General features: G+C 27.5%; 1 pseudogene; it reads left to right on the top strand.

The window, feature by feature from the left end:
• The first annotated feature begins 13,853 nt into the window (after positions 1-13,853).
• Positions 13,854-17,489, top strand: LOC119370491 (uncharacterized; annotated as a pseudogene).
• The last annotated feature ends 331 nt before the right edge of the window (positions 17,490-17,820 follow it).

Raw genomic sequence — 17,820 nt, 5'->3', positions numbered from 1 at the left:
TATTTTTTAAAAATAAATTTTCAAATAGAATAAGTTTCTAAATATAAATTTTTGAAATTATATTACATATAAATATTCTGTTACTTATTTTTTTGTAGTTCTTTCTATGGAAAAAATAATAAATGATAAAGTGGTGTATATGAGAATATTTAATTAATTTTTTTCTTCACTTTCTTTTTCTTATTGACGATTATCTAAGATAAAAAATAGTTACCTAATATTTTTTATTATAAAAAAGAATATGTGATATTTTTCTTTTATAATACTCTTAGAAATAATTGGATTATGGCAATAAAGGTAAAAAAATCTTATACAATAATAAGAATAATAAATATTTAATCTATTTAATAATTTATGTGACATCTGATATTTCTTTTAATCTTCCCTTGAATATATTTGCGTGAAATATATACACACATTTAAACCATTTATCCTATATCGAATAACTAAGAATAGAGAGAGAAAGCAAATGGTAAGTAGAAAAGAATTCTACAAAATACTTTGTCAATTCTACAGTTAGTTGGAGTTATTCAATATGTTCAAAATATTATTATTAGATTAATTAATTAAATATTATATTAATTAATGGTTTAAGATTTCTTCAACAAAAGAGAACTTATATCCCTTTGTAATTTTAGGGATGTTTTCTAATTTTAAGGATATTAAAATATCGGGTAAAATTGATTTAGGTTGATTTTTAGTTTGCACAGATAAAATGAATTTTTTATTCGGTTTTTATTTTTAGTGAAAGGCTTAAATTGACCAACCTAAAAGTGCATGTAAAATCAATTGAACTAATTAAATTTTGAACTATATTTAATTTGACGCTGTTTTCACTTTGAAAATTCACTTTAATTTTTATTTATTTCGGTATAGTTTTAAATTAAAGTGATTATGTATTCTCATCTACCTAAAATTAGTTTCAAAAGTTACAACTGATTTTATTAAGTAAAGCCACTTGATTAAAGATTATGAAGCAAAACTTCTTTATAATATCATATATAATGATTTTCTTATTTGGCCAAACATGTAAAAAATTAAAATTTTTGTGATTATTCATGGATCCTATGAAATATTAACAATTTTATTTGAATCTTATTTGATCTAAATGAATTATATATAATTTAAATATAAATTTATATTTTTCTATATTTAGTATAAGCGAAAATTCATTGGAGTTTAGATTTTTTTTATTTATTAAATCGATTATATTTGAATTATTTTTTTTAAATTGATAAATTATTGGTTAAAAAATAAAGCTAATTTTAATTATTAAGGATATATATTTTCTATTTAAATATAAATTCTATTGGATAAATTTATATATTATATAAGATATATATGGTAAGAACATAAAACTTTAAGAATTTTAATTTTGTTTGTTGAAAAAATAAAGATAACTTACGTTTGAATAAATAAATTCATTAGTTTGAAAAAAAATAAGAATAAACATCATTGACTTTTGTGAATATAGTTTGTATTAGGTAATTGAAATCTGTATTCTCTTGACAATTAATACATACAAAATGTTATTTAATTTACTTTAGCAACGGATAAAAATTCTGTTGCTAATCTATATAAAAATACGAATGAGGGGTAATGAGTTCCCAAAACACCCCTATGAACTTTTGATTTAATTGGTTAATTAAAAATATCATCAAGGATAATTTAGTCATATTCAAATTATGAAAATTTAATTTTATTAGTTGAAAAATAATAGTAGTTTAACTTTGATTAGTTATGTTAATTTCCTATTTGAATCTAAATTCTATTATGAAGTTTAATCTAATTCTTAACAGAAAATTTTCCAATTAATACTTTAATAATTTTATTGCTTGATTTGGAATTTAATATCATTAATGTTAAATTATCCAATTTAATATTATAAATTCAATCTTATTCTAATTAGGAATTTGTCCTTTAATATCATTGTAATTAGAATTTTGTTATATCATAACACTATATATATATATATATATATAGTTTTAATTACTTTTAACTATCAAGAATTTATTGCTTTTAACTATTAAGAATTATTATATAAAGCCTTTGTCAATTTAATTATTGAGTTTGTAATCATATTTTCTTCTTGTGGTAAGTACTCTTACATATTTTTAATTTTAATAATTGAATAAAAATATTATTAAGGATAATTTAGTCTTGTTCTAATTAGAAAATTGTTAATTTTATTGATATTTTATTGGTTGATTAAAAATATCATTAAAAATAATTTAATCCTATTCTAATTAAAAAATTTTAATTTTATTGATTGATTAAAATTATATAATAATTTTTAATTGGATTACTTATATTAGTTTCCTTAATCAGATTATTTTAATTAATTAACAAATCTTGTTTGTTTCGTTGGTTTCTACAAACAAGTTAGAAACGGAATACATTTCCGTTTGTAAAGTGATAACCTGAATTGATTTTTATTAATTAACAGAATTTTCTTCTTCTTCCGTTGCTAAGAGTTGGGAAATGGATACACAAATAGTTTAGCAATGGAATTTTTATCCGTTGCTAAAGTTGTAACCATAAATTGATTATCTGTATTGTGTCTTTTTCTCTTTTCTTCCTTCTTTTATTTTATATTTTATTAGGACTATAAAACTAATATTTATTAAAATAACATCTTTTATTTTTTATTTTTTAATTTCAAGTATTTCGATAGAAGTAAGGTAACCATAGAAATTTCAATATTCAAATTATAATATAATAGTAAATCATTATTTTTTATATGTAGGAATTCTAAATTTTATTTGCGTTTAATTGATTGATTAACAATATCATTAATGTAATTTAGTCTAATCCTAATTAGAAAACTTTTAATTTCATTGATTGACTAAAATTATATAATAATTTTTAATTAGATTGGTTACTACTGTTCAATTAAACATATAAAACTAGGAAATATAAAAATAGAAAACCGAAAATTTTTTTTACCCTGATTTTAAAATAAAAATCAATTATCAAATGAAGTTGAAGATTCAATTAAGAAGCATGAAGTATATGTCAAAATATTTCAACTCAATTGATAGAAAATTATATAAATTTATTTTATATTAATTTAAATTACTAAAAAATTTAAAATAGTTCAAATTAAACTATTAATAAAATAATTAATTATAAAAAAATAATAAAAATAATTCAATTAAAAGAATTAAAAAATCAGTACTTATTATTTAAATTTATTATTGTACTTCCAATAGTTGAAGATAAGACGTATGAATAATATCTTAATTATGAATAATTTATGAATGATGATATAACTCGGTTAGGAATCTTATTAAAATACCAATTTACTATAGACTACCACTATAAATATTTAATACTTACAGAAAAAATCACCATAATAATTTTATTTTTCTTTGTCTATAGAGTTTATTATTATATGTCAAAAACTTTTCTTCTATCATTTTACTTTTTAATTTTAAAGATATTATTTTACTTGAGATATGATTATTTTTACTTTCTATATCAATTCAATCATAAAGTTTTATTTTGTCATTCAATTTTGATTTTTTTTTTCAATATTCATTCATTTTGTCTACACATATATTATAATATTTACAATAAAATATTGACTAAAAACACCTCATTAATATACTTATTTTTTTATTCAGTAATTTATTATCATTTTTATTATATTATAGAAAAATCAATAAATTATATTTAGAAAAAATAAAAAAACGAGTAGGAACAATAAGTTCAACGTGCAAAGCACGTTCTTAATACTTGTGTTACTAAAGTTACAAAATTGATAATTGTTTGACTCCCAATAATTTAACTTATGATCCACATGGAAACTAAAATGTGGCTCGGGGTGTGAAAATAGGTTGGCATGTCGGGTTAGACACAAACCCTCTTAATACGTGATACGATTAGGTCAATATAAATACGACCTGCTTAATAATTGTGTCAAATATTTAAACATAAGTACAACACAAAAATAAAACGAGTAACATAAACACGATACGTGTAATCCGTTTAATTAAATAGCTCATATATGAGTCAAAAAAGTCAATCAAATTTAATTAAATGGATCATATACGGATCAAAACACGACAATTATAATATGTATAGCCCACATAACTCTCTCTCTATATATATAAATTACATTTTTATCTTAAAATAAATAGTTAGACGGATTAGATGAGTCAATTCGTAGCACGATCCGCTTAAAACTTGTGTCATATGTGGATCACTCGTTTATGACACGAATTTACATAAATTCAACTTTAATCCGTTTAATTTTGATATTAAACAAATTGTATTCTGGTGTCATAGACCATGTCACACCCTGACGAGAGCACTTCACACTTCAGAAATGGAAAATTTTGAAGGCTTGAAATATCAACATTCATTAATATTTATGATTGGAGAAAATATAAGCCGTCAAAAAAGCCTGTCATAGACTTGTGCAAGTCTTTTTGGTGGGACTCTAATGGCTAACTTATCAAGGAGTTTAGGACTGGGGGCAAACAAAGACTTGAACAAGTCTTCAATCAAGCCATTCTCACCTGCAGGGTCGTCTAAATACTTTTAAAAGTCTCTGAGGGTCTATGCAAATTGCACGTAATTTACAACTCTTTAGCAAAATTTTTGAAGAAAAAAATGAAAAATTGATGTTAACTTCACTCCTTTGCTGGTTTTGCAATAGATTACAAACAAAAAGATATCCAATGTTGATTTCACTTCAATTAAATCATCCTTGAAGAACAAAAAAGTGATCTCAAAACTGTAACAAACAAAAGCGATGGATAGGCATGGCCACCGGTTCGGTTCTAACCGGAACCGAACCGGAACCGAACCGTACTATAGACGAACCGAAACCGGACCGAAACCGACGGTTCAAAATTTTGAACCGGAACCGACAGTTCAAGGGCCGGTTAAGGTTCATGTGAATGTTAAAAAATGAACCTGAACCGGCCCGAAACCGGCGGTTAACCAGCGGTTTCGGTCCGGTTTGAACCGAATTTACAAACAAAATTATTTGTTGCAAAGTGAAAAAACATCATCATTTTGGTTTAAAAAAATGAAGCATCATCATTTCATTTTTTTTAAAAGCTAATCATTTCACTTTTTTTTACAAATAACGTTCTTTTTACAAATTAACTAATAACTATACAATTAACAATTTACTGTTACACAACACTTAAAACTTCAAACGGATATAATTATTTTATTATAATTTAATTATTTATTTATTATAATTTACTAAATTATCCAAAAATATAATTGTTTTTTTTCTGTTATAAGGGACAATTTGGGAAACTACATAAATGAAAAATATGTATAAATATGATGAGTTGATTATTTTTTTTCAAAACCAATTATATTCTATCTCTCCTCTTCTTAATATTGCTTTATTTTCATACATCCAATTCTAAATTCCATTAATTTCATATTCCATTTATTCTTTTTTTTTTTCCATAATTCCATTTAAAATTATGGCACACAATTCACAAAGCTCCAAGGAAAAGCGAGTTGCTCAAAGCGTGGAAGAAATTGATTCAAATGATCCATTGATTGATTTTTCACCACAATAAGCAATATCTCCTAATGTTTCAATAGGTAAACCACCAAAATCAGATATTTTCAAGAAGCACTTTGCAAAAATTGTTCAAGATAATGGAGAAATCAATGCGGTTCGATGTAATTATTGCAAAAAAGAATATGCATTCAAGCTTGGAGGAGGATATGGTACTCTCAATAGGCATTTAAAATCACATCATCCAAGTGAGGTAGGAATGGATGTAACTCAAACTCAATTATCGTCATCAAGGTATGGTGATCCTAACACTCCTCTATTTAAATATAGTGATGAAACTAATAAAATTGAAATGGCTAAAATGGTTTGTATGGAACGATTATCTTTTTCATTTGGTGAAAAAATTGGATTTAATAACTATTGTAAAAAAGCATTAAATCCTTTAGCAAAAAAAATACCTAGGAATACACTTAAAAGGACTATATATTTTATCTATTTATTTAAAAGAAAAAGAAATTTTAAGGTATGTATTTGCAAATTTTAATGGTAAAATTGCCATTTGTTGTGATATTTGGTGTGATGCTTGGCAAACTCATTCTTATATGGGTGTTACATCCCATTGGATTAATAATGAATGGAAACTTGAAAAAAGAATTATTGCACTTAGAGTTTTTGATGACTCTCACACCGCACATAATATTTTTACTATGTTAAATATTATTTTAGAAGAATATGGTTTGACTAAAAAAATTTTTACAATTGGTTTTGATAATGCCAGTGCAAATACCGCATCAATAAATGAATTAAAAACTCTTTGTCAACTTAAATTTGGTGGACAGTTTTTTCACACTAGATGTGCATGTCATATTTTAAATTTATGTGTTCAAGATGCATTAACAACATTAAATGTATTTTTACGTCCAATAAAAAATGCTTTAAATCATTTATGGACACATGGATATGTTAGAAAAGAATTTAAAAATTTTTGTCATTCTATGGGAAAAAAATATAAAAAATTTTCAAGAGATATTCCTACAAGGTGGAATTCAACTTATAAAATGTTAAATGAGTCTTATGAATATAAAGATATTCTTTCTTCATTTATGCAATTGCATGCATCACATTTTCAACTTTATCCAACCAATTGGACTATTTGCAAAAAAATATTAGATATTTTGCAAGTTTTTGAAAATTGTACGAGAATTTTTAGTGGTGTTTATTATCCTACCTCCCATTTATTTCCATTTCATTGTTTGGCCATAAGTAGTGCCATAATTGAAAATGAAAATGATGATGATTTACAAGAATGTATATTCATGATGAAAACTAAATGGTTAAAATATTATACTGAAATTCCGAATTTAAATTTAGTTGCATTTTTTCTTTGTCCTAGATTTAAATTAGTTGCATTACAAGAATTTTTTCGTCTTTATTATGGATCTTTTAATATTGAGGCAGATTATTTTTCTCTTACTAATAATGTTTTAAGGTATGTCCGTCAATTGTATGATGAGTATTCTAAATTAGTATCTCCCCTTCCTCAAGTATCAGATCCACAAACTACACAATCCACTAAATTTCATTCTACACAATTTACCTTCATGCAAAATGTTTCAAAAAAATCAAGAGAGGGTCCATATTCATACACAAAAATTGAGACATATATTAGCACAGATTTTGAGTTTTTAGGTGATGATGCGAATGAAGACCCAACAAAATTTGATATTTTGGGTTGGTGGAAAAAGCATGCAAATCGCTTTCCAGTCTTAGCTTCAATTGCAAAAGATATTCTTGCTTGTCCAATTTCTACTGTTGCAGTGAAACAAGCTTTTAGTGCGGGTGGACAAATTTTAGATCCAACACGGTCAAGATTATCGCCAAATAATGTGGAAATGCAAGAGTGTGTTGACGATTGGACTAGAGCGGCATTGAGAACTCAAGACCAGCAAAATTCAAGCGACGATGATGATTCCGACTCATTAACGGAGACTAGTGGCACCGATGACTAAAATTAATTGTAATAATTGGGAGGTTATTTTCCAATGTAATAAAAAAAAGGAACTATATGGGCTTTGATTTTCTCTAATTTTCAAGAGGATACGTAGGCAATTAAATTAAAAATTTTCAATTTTAATTTAATTCAAGCCCAAAATAAAAAAATTATAATTTTCTATATTAGTGAGTTAGCAAAATTTGTAAATTTAATGTAATAATAGTTCTAAATTAATAGAAGTTTTTGTTTTCAAATTTTATAATAATTTATTTAGTTAACAAAATTTAAACATTTTAAAATTATTATTTATTCATGAATTCGAAATCAAAATTTTATTATTTTTTTAAAAATTTGCGTAATGCCGAAACCGAATCGGAACCGTAATTTGAACCGTCGGTTCGCCGGAACCGTGCTGAACCGTGCCGGAACCGGAACCGGACCGGAACCGGAGGTTCAAGGGTATAAATTAAAAAGTATTATATTTTAAGGTATAAAATTGAAAATTTTTAGAAATTTAGAGTTTAGGTCACCCCTGATATTCTGTCCTTCCATCACTGAATATAATCATACTTCAATCCAAATCAATTAAGTCTAAACGTGAGCAACCAGCGAAAATGAGGATTAAACACAAAAGATTGTTAGATATCTTTTCTTTTTTTTTTTTTCAAACACTTTCTTCTTTCTTTCTTCTCTTTGCTTCAATTAAGGATTGTTCTTCTTCCTCAACAAGTATTTTCATGGAACTAGGTCTTTGCTAAAGCAAGTGAAATCCAAAACAAATGAGGGCAACTGAATTGCAATTATTCTTCCTTCTGATTTGCTAAATTCATTTTGGGTAATGCCCACCCTACAAAGCCTCATATTTTTTTATTTGGTTTCACCAATTCCTCTGCATTCAAAAAAAAGCATGTTTAATTTAAACAATGTGATTTTCTGTGATTGTAATGTCATCTTGAATAACTCTCTGAATGTTATATCTCGTGTTTTAGCTGAAATGTGTTAGACGGTCAACGAATAGTGTTACACATTTGCTTGCAACTCAGGCCTATATCTGATATACGAGAGTGGGGTCATATCCCTTAACATATTAAATTGAAAACTAATTTATTAACTTCAAAAACTTTGGAAGAATTTGATTTTATAATTAAAAGACATGGCCAATATATACGAGCTCAAAAATAAGTGAGTTTAATTATAAGTCCTTTGATTTCTATTATTATTTTTCAATATGAGATTCACTTCTTAACCATTGATTTGGTTTTTTTACCCCTTTTTTTTTTCAATTTTCACTATGATAAAAATAACTTTATACAAATATTACTTTATAATATTTAAAATGTAAATTGAAGTAAAATTCAAATATTTTACAAATTCTTATAATATGTGGAAAGAAAACACACAGTACATAAATAATTGTTGGCCTTTCACTAGACTGGTTTCAGTCTCCCATCCCTATGAATTGTGAATTTCTTTTCTAAGGGTCCATGAGATGTAAGTTGTTGGGATTTCTTGTCTCATACCAAAATTACAAAGGGACAGAGTTAGGTGCCCTAATTTATTTCCCGATAACCAAACAAATTTACTGGCATGGACTTAGTTTTGACCTTTGTTGATCAATTAGTGATCAGAAATCACCATAACCTTTCAAGATTTTTATATTCAACAACAAAGAACAGTAAAAATTTTGGAAATTGATATTGCATTTTCTATAATTTTGCTGTCACTAGAAGGAATCGAAAATACTTTTTATCTTCATATTGTCTGTAATTTGCATGGTGATGGGGCCAAAATGATAGCATTATTTTGTCCATTACTAAGAAATTTTAGTTAAAAAAGTTGGATAAAGATTATATTCATGCAAAAATAAAAGTCTGGTTTGCCAAATCCAATCCTATAAGCTGGCTTGATTTTACATTTGATTTTGGGTTTTATTTTATATTTTTAATTGATTATCTTTTAATTTGTTGTTGAGTTTGATTTTAATATTAATTATTTATTATTTAAATATTCATAGAATTGGAATTAAATTAAAATAAAATTAATGATATCATAAATATGATTATTTTTATTCATATGGATCCATATGAGAATTTATAATACTTAATATTATTATTAATGAATTATATTTTTAAAAAAATACAATAATAGTAGCAAATGGTTCTTTTTTATTCTCTAGAGTATAATTTAAATTATTAAACCAAATAATAGGTAATTAATCACTTCTAATTTCAATTTATCAATTCTTTAAATGCAATAAATTTCATTTTATACCTTAATTATCTGAGTAATTTCATTACTTATAATTTTATCATAAATCTTTCTACATTGTTAATTAATTAAATCAATTAATTATTCAATCTTGTAAATACAAATTAAGCAACTGTTCAATAACTCTAAACACAAAAGATGAAAATAATTATGACTTTTAACATCATATCTGTTAAATTAATTGAATTAATAATCGAATCATCCACACCAAAGCTATGGTACATATTAGTGGAATTTTATTTTTTATATAGAAAGATAATTAATATCGATAAATATTTCTTTAATCTTAGGTTTTCCTTTTTTTTTTTTTTTCCAAATAATCTTGAAGCTTAGTTTGGTATTGAGTTGTTAATCATTCTTAAACTGTGTTTTATATATATTTTCTCTGAAAAAATTGACTTTTCTTTTAACTTATCGCATGGTAAGTTCCCTTCATCCTAAACATTATAAAACAATTTGTCAACAATATACATAATTGTATTTTGAACAAACCCTAAAAGTATGTTTGAATAAGGGATAAACAATTAGAGTTTAGGGTTTTAACTCTAATCTTTGTTTACAGACGAGATGAAAGAAATATTGAAAGAAGGAAAATAATGATGGATTATGAATTTTGAATCAATGGTCACTTTTTATTCCGTGTTTGGATAGAATAAAGGAAAGAAAATAAATTTCATTTGGAAATGACAAAGTTTTAGAGAAAAAAATATTTATATTAAAAATCGCCAATTTGATTCTCATTTAAATAGTAAGTTATTTAAGAAGGGTTAAAGTTAGTTAATTGATTTGAGGTATTTGGATAATTTAATAAAAATAAATGAGATTTTCATTTTTCTCCATTATTTTCTCTTCAAATTGGAAAAATTTAAAACATGTAGATCTGAGTGAAAAATAATTGAAATCAATATTTTCGTCCTCTTTTCTAAATAAAGGACAATACATTTAACTAGATAATTTACGTAGTTATTTTTCTCCTTAAAAAAACAATCTCATCCAAACAAAGGGTAAGTTAATAAGGTTGTATAATTCAAAAATTAGAATAGTGTTTTAATATTAAGGAGTATTTAACTTAAAAACATTAAAAATTGAAATTTATAATTACAATTATTGCATGAGCCTTTTAACAGATAGCCACTAATTAGTAGCTACCAAATGTTGACTATAATCAAAGGCGGAGTTCCATAAGGACGGACCTAAGGTGCGTGGTATTTAAACAAAATTATATTTTGATCCTTAAAAATATAAAAAACTATATTTAACCCCTCTAAAATTTAAAAAGTTTTATTTGACTCCAAAAAAAAAAAAATGTCGCAACTATAATCACGGAACCAAATAGACACTAAATAACCTCAGTATCATAATTGATTTATCACATGATTAACTAATTTTAAAATTTTAGTTTTACGAATGGCAAAGAAAAATATAAACACGTGGATACTTATTCTAAATGTAAGATATATTTTGTATGATTGTTCATTATATACATATTTTCAGTTAGTATTTGAAATTAATGTATGTCCCTGAAAATGGGAGATAAGAAAAAGGCAAAAGCTGGAACATTTATTAGGGAAAATGAGCATGACCCAACAATGGTACCAAGCCCCATTTCATCCCCCACATCTCCAATTATATGGAAGTTCAGGCCACAATCCACATGGTTAAACCTCCACCTATAAATTCTTATTGACTATATTTCAATATCTTTTTTTGTTATTTTAAATTTAATTGTCAATCAAACAGTTATTTGTATCAAAACACTTTTGCTTTTAATTGTTACTTAGCTAAAAGTAACAACTAACATCTGACAGCTATTAAAACAACTAATAACTATTAAATAACTAATAGCTACTAAAATAGCTAAATTTGCCGAACAAATCTTTAGTTTAATCTACACGTCACGTACCAGACAGATTCTATCTATGAATTTTTCAATTAGTAGACCATAATGATGGTTGAAGGAAATTTGATTCGTGAAGACTTGTCATTGGCTGGACTTTAAGATTAAAATTGCTTGGCTGGAATGAAAACATAGCATAATGGTTAACTTGTTAAAGAATTGTGGAGCAAATAAAGACTTGCATAAGTCTTCAAAGAGCGACTGATTTTGACCAGATGTTTCAATTTCGTCCTTCTAAATTCTAACAATTCGCTTGTTGATTGTCTTTTTTTTAAAAGAAGAAGAGGAAACTTCGTTAATGAATAGAACCAGAAATAAAAAGAGATTCAATATGAGAAGAGCGTCGATGTGAGAAGAAATCTCAAACTAAATATGAAAACCAGTATAGAAACAAGAAATCTCCTAACCTAATAAATAGTAACATGATCACTGTTGTTACACAACTCAAACACAATCTCTAGAACAAGATCTGATTGTCTTTTAATCAGAGGATTATAGTGATTTGCAAAATAAACATTTGCATGTAATAAGCATATGAAATCCTTATCAACATAATTCTCAATAGAGTACTAATACTAATAAATATAAATAGCTTAACAAATAACAAAAACTTAATAATTTAATAAATAATAAAAATTAATCAGAATACTTTTGTCCATTGAATTATTTTCCTGATATATCCTTATATAATAATTATTGAGATAACTATAAGAGAATGATGACCAAATATATTTTTTTTTTCTTTACTTATAATGTCTGCACTTATTTTTTAATTTATATTTGTTTTGTTCATGAAATTTAAGATTAAACTTAAACTAATATAATATTTAAGATATATAATGTTAAAAGAAATTTGAACTCACCTTCAAAATCATCATTTTACCTTATTATATATACACGATGTAACACTTTACCATTAAACTAAAAAAAGAATTATTATTAGCCAGTTATAGTAATTAAATCATCATTTTTCTTAATGTAATTGTCAATTCGATCGTAACTATTGTCAAAACCAACATTTTTCTCTACTTTTGTTTTTCTTTTTCCATCTACTTCACAAGTGACATCCAGACAAAGTTTAGCTACGAATTTCTTAGTTTGTAGATTTTAAATATCATATTCATTAAAAAATTATGGTTTGGATGAATATTGAGGTAGGAAGGCTTATATTATATTTGCATGACGGTAAAGAAAACGTAGCATAATGGTTAACTTATCAAAGAATTTAGAGGCAAAGAAAGACTTGCATAAGTCTCCAGACAGTGACTGAAATTGACACAACACTTCAATCTAGTCGTTTTCAAGCTTAACTATTCACTTGTTGATCGACTTTTTTAATTAGAGGGTTATAAGTGAAAGGCAAATAAATTTCATCCTTTGCCCAAAGATACAGATCGATACTCTAATAACATCCCTACGTGGCATATGGTGCAGGAAAAAACTTATTTAGACTCTGTTTATATCCTCATCTATAAATTAAACTAATAAAATTTAGTATTTTTATTGGAATGAGAGTATTTCTGATCATATATTTGGAAAAAAAAAGTCGAAATAATTTTTAAAAAATTTATAATTTCATTTGTTTGGTTTATAAATAAGTTCATGCACGGATGTAGACAAGTTTTTTCCATATGGTGCATGCATGCAAGACTTGAAAAGTTCTTGCCTTCTTGGATGTACTTTTATTTTATTTTGATTTTAATAATGAGGTGTTCAAAAATATGAAAAATATCAGTCTAGCTTATTATTCTAATTTTTTTTTTTGAAAACCTTGAGGATTCTTTAAAAAGAAAATGAAAAACCTTGAGAAAAAGATCGATAGTGTAGAAACAGAAACCAACGTAATTTCTAAAAGATAAAATTTAAATTTCTTAATTATTCTTCATTAATCTTGAGATTTCAACTCCACCAATCTATATAATCCACATTTGTTAAAAATAATTACAGTAAATTATTCTAATTATTAAAAGAAATTATGAAACAAAGTATAGTGTAATTTATAATAATAATAAAAATAGAATAGAATTACAGTGGCTCTTGCACTAAGTGGTAGAAATTAAAGAGCGAATGTTTAAAATAATTATAAAAAAAAAGGAGAGAGAACATTATCATGATTCAAACAAATAGGGAATCATGTGGTCTATAAATAGGGAGTGATATATGCTGAAATTGATCATAATTAAATTTGGCAAACACAAAACATGGGATTTGGTTGCTTACTGTGGCATTTTCAATTTCTCTGCCTCCTTCTATTTCACTTCCATTTTCAATCTCTTTCTTCAAATATTACAAATTCCCTTTCTCAAATGTAGTTTGCAGCTTGATCAAAGCAATGCCTTGCTCCAATTCAAAAACTCCTTCTCCATTAGGAGTTATGATCCTTTTACTAATTCTTATCCCAAGACACATTCATGGAAAGAGGGCACGGATTGTTGCTTCTTTTGGGATGGTGTCAGCTGTGACTTTAATACTGGCTATGTGATTGGGCTTAACCTTTCTAGCAGTATGCTTTACGATAACTTCCATTCTAATAATTCTCTTTTCGCTCTTCATCATCTTCAAAAACTAGATGTCTCTTGCAATAATTTCAGAGGCTCCATAATTCCATCTCAAATCGGCCATTTGTTGAGCTTGACACACCTCAATCTAAATCATTCAAACTTTGATAGCCAAATTCCATTAGAAATCGGTCAGCTATCCAATTCGGTTTCTCTTGATCTTTCCCAGAACTTTCGTTTGACATTAGAAACAATTGCTAGTTTTGAAAAACTTATTCGAAACTTAACCAAGTTGCAAGAATTGGACCTGAGCGGTGCAGACCTGTCTTTCGTTTCTCCTAATTCCTTTATCAATTTATCTATTTCTTTGTCCTCCCTCAGACTCTCATCTTCTGGGTTAAGAGGGAAATTTCCAGACAGTATAATTCAGCTTCCACATCTCGAAGTCTTAGACTTAGCGTACTCTTTTCCATCGTCAAATTGGAGTCTTTCACTGTACCATTTGTCTCTTTCTCGGACTGAAATTCTAGTATATTTAGAAAATGAATTTTTCAAAAATCTAAATTTGCTGGAATCACTGCAACTTGAAAGTTGCAATTTCATTAGGTCTAATTTTGCATTGTTTGGTAATTTATCAAAACTCATTGAGTTGGACCCATCGAATAATAATTTCGTTGGTCAAATTCCATTAGAAATCGGTCAACTATCTAATTTGATTTCTCTTGATCTTTCTTGGAACAGTCTTTTAATACAAACAACTACTAGCTTTAACAAGCTTGTTCGAATCTTTACCAAGTTGCAAGAGTTGGACTTGGGGAGTACAAATCTCTCTTTGGTTTCACCTAATTCATTTATCAATTTATCTTCTTCTTTGTCATCTCTCACACTTTCATCTTCTGGATTAAGAGGAATATTTCCAAACAATACAATTCAACTTCCAAACCTTGAAATCCTTGATTTATCAAGGAATGAAGGTCTCACTAGCTCACTTTTTATATCAAATTGGAGTATCTCACTCACGTACTTGTCACTTTCTTCGACTAAAATTCCAATTTATTTAGAAAATGAATTCTTCAAGAATTTGAAGTTGTTGCAAGTATTGGAACTCAATAGTTGCAATTTTATAGGGTCTAATCTTGAATTGTTTGGTAATCTATCCAAACTAATTGCATTGGATCTTGCACACAATAATTTCAGTGGCCCATTTCCATCCTCAATTGGAAAACTTGACAAACTCAAGTACCTGAACCTTTCATGCAATAATTTTATTGGCCTAATTCCTCCCTCATTTGCAAACCTCAGCCAGCTCTTCTATTTACATATGGGAAGCAACAATATCAATGGTCCAATTCCATCTTTCATTGGAAACTGTAACCAACTCCGATATTTGGTCCTTTCATACAATAATTTTAGTGGCCCAATTCCTCCCTCATTTGCAAGCCTTAGTCAGCTCTCCATTTTAAGTATGGAAAGCAACAATATCAATGGTCCAATTCCATCTTTCATTGGAAACTGTAACCAACTCCGATATTTGTCCCTTTCATACAATAATTTTAGTGGTCCAATTCCTTCAGATATTTGTAGGCTCTCTAGCCTATGGTACTTGCGGTTGTCTAATAACTTGCTCACTGGTCAAGTATGTCAATTCAAATATAATAGTACATTAAAATATGCTTATCTGAGCCATAACAAGTTGTCTGGCACAGTTCCAAGCTCAATTTTCAATCAGCTGGACTTGACGCTTCTCATTCTTTCATCAAATGAGAAATTGACAGGAGAAATTCCTTCTGCAGTTTGTTAGTTAAAATCACTCCAAATCCTTGACCTGTCGAGTAACAATTTCAGTGGTCCCATTCCACAATGTTTGGGAAACTTCAGCAGTAGCCTTTCAGTATTACATCTGGGTATGAACAACTTTAATGGAGTTCTCCCCTAAGTATTTTCAGAATGCAGTAACGTGAGATATTTGAATTTCAATGGCAACCAACTGCAAGGGAAAATTCCAATGTCTATTTCCAATTGTAAAGATTTGGAAATTTTAGATATGGGCAACAATGAGATAGAGGACGCATTCCCTTCTTTTCTATAAACTCTTCCAAAGTTGCAGATTCTACAGCTACGATCCAATAGACTCCATGGTTTGGTGAAAAGCCACTCCATTGCCAACTATCTGTTTCCCAAGCTACGGATTTTGGACCTCTCCAACAACAATTTTAGCGGACCTTTGCCTTCATATTATTTCAATAATTTCGATGCAATGATCAATGTTGATCAGAATATGACATACATGGGATCACCAAACTACTCCTCTTATGATTATTCTGTGAGCTTGACATTGAAAGGATTGTACATTGAGTTGGTGAAAATCCAAACTCTTTTAACAACCATTGATTTGTCAGGCAATAACTTCACAGGAAAACTTCCCAAGTCAGTTGGAAAGCTTAAAGCACTTAAGCAGCTCAACATGTCTCATAATCATCTCACAGGCAATATTGAACCATCAATAGGAAATTTGACCAATCTGGAAACTTTAGACCTCTCTTCAAATAATCTTACTGGAAGGATTCCTATCCAATTGGCAACTTTGACATCCCTCGAAGTATTTCGAGTTTCGCATAATCAACTTGAAGGACCCATACCTACAGGCCCTCAGTTCAACACATTTGATAATAGCTCGTATGAAGGAAACTCAAGACTGTGTGGATTTCCACTGCAAAAGGCTTGTAATTCTGGTGAAAGGCAACAAGTCACGACCCCATCAGGCGAAGAAGATTCAAACTCTGATCAAAATGGATTTGGATGGAAATCTGTTTTCACGGGATATGCATTTGGAGCAGTGTTTGGTCTCGCAATGGGATACCTTGTGTTCAGAACAAGAAAACCTGCTTGGTTGGTGAAGCTGATTGAAGGTGAAGGACATCCAAGGCTGAAAAGAAGTATCAACAACACCTGTATATCTTATCAAAGTAGAAGAAGAAGAAGAAGAAATTAGTGAATGGAATTGCTTTCTAAAGGTAAGTTTTAATATCTGTCTTCTTATCAAATTAACAAGATTTTTATTTCATGATGAACTTTGGACTTTGTTCGGTAAATAAAATGATGAATAAGCAGATGGTGCATTTGCATGCCAAGTGGAAAGAAGAGATCTCTTCTGTTGCACCAGAATCAAATGCGCTACTTGGAACATCTACAAAAAAGCTCTTTTCAATTTTTTAAGCTATAATTTCCTCTCTGTTTTTTGTTGTTTTTCTCTTCTTTTTTCTGTGTGTGTCTGTATATGTAAAATAATTTTAAAGTCACACTTGATTTGTCACTTGAAATAAAATTCAAATTAACTAACTGATACCTACGTATGTTTAGCTTGATATAATTGTAAATTTGTAAAAAAAGTCAAAAACTAACATTTTTCTCTTTTTTTTTATTTTTTTTTTATTTTTTGAAATTCTAACAAAACAAATGTTGACTCATTAACTTAACTAGTTGCTTCTATGATGCTACTAATTATGCTATTCAATGAAATTGCAATGCACGAAATTAAATTGTTCCATTTATAGCAAAGACACAATTTAAGAATTAGATTTAATTATAACTATAATCTATACTATATATAGAAGTGGGAATGAGGGGGAATAATGAGATTACCTATATCACCCTTAATGAAATTTTGAAA

This window comes from Jatropha curcas, chromosome 6 (assembly GCF_041381405.1).
Source record: "Jatropha curcas cultivar XTBG-Jc1 chromosome 6, XTBG_Jcur_1.0, whole genome shotgun sequence".
Lineage (NCBI taxonomy): Eukaryota > Viridiplantae > Streptophyta > Magnoliopsida > Malpighiales > Euphorbiaceae > Jatropha > Jatropha curcas.
This window is presented reverse-complemented; position numbering and strand designations above follow the sequence as displayed.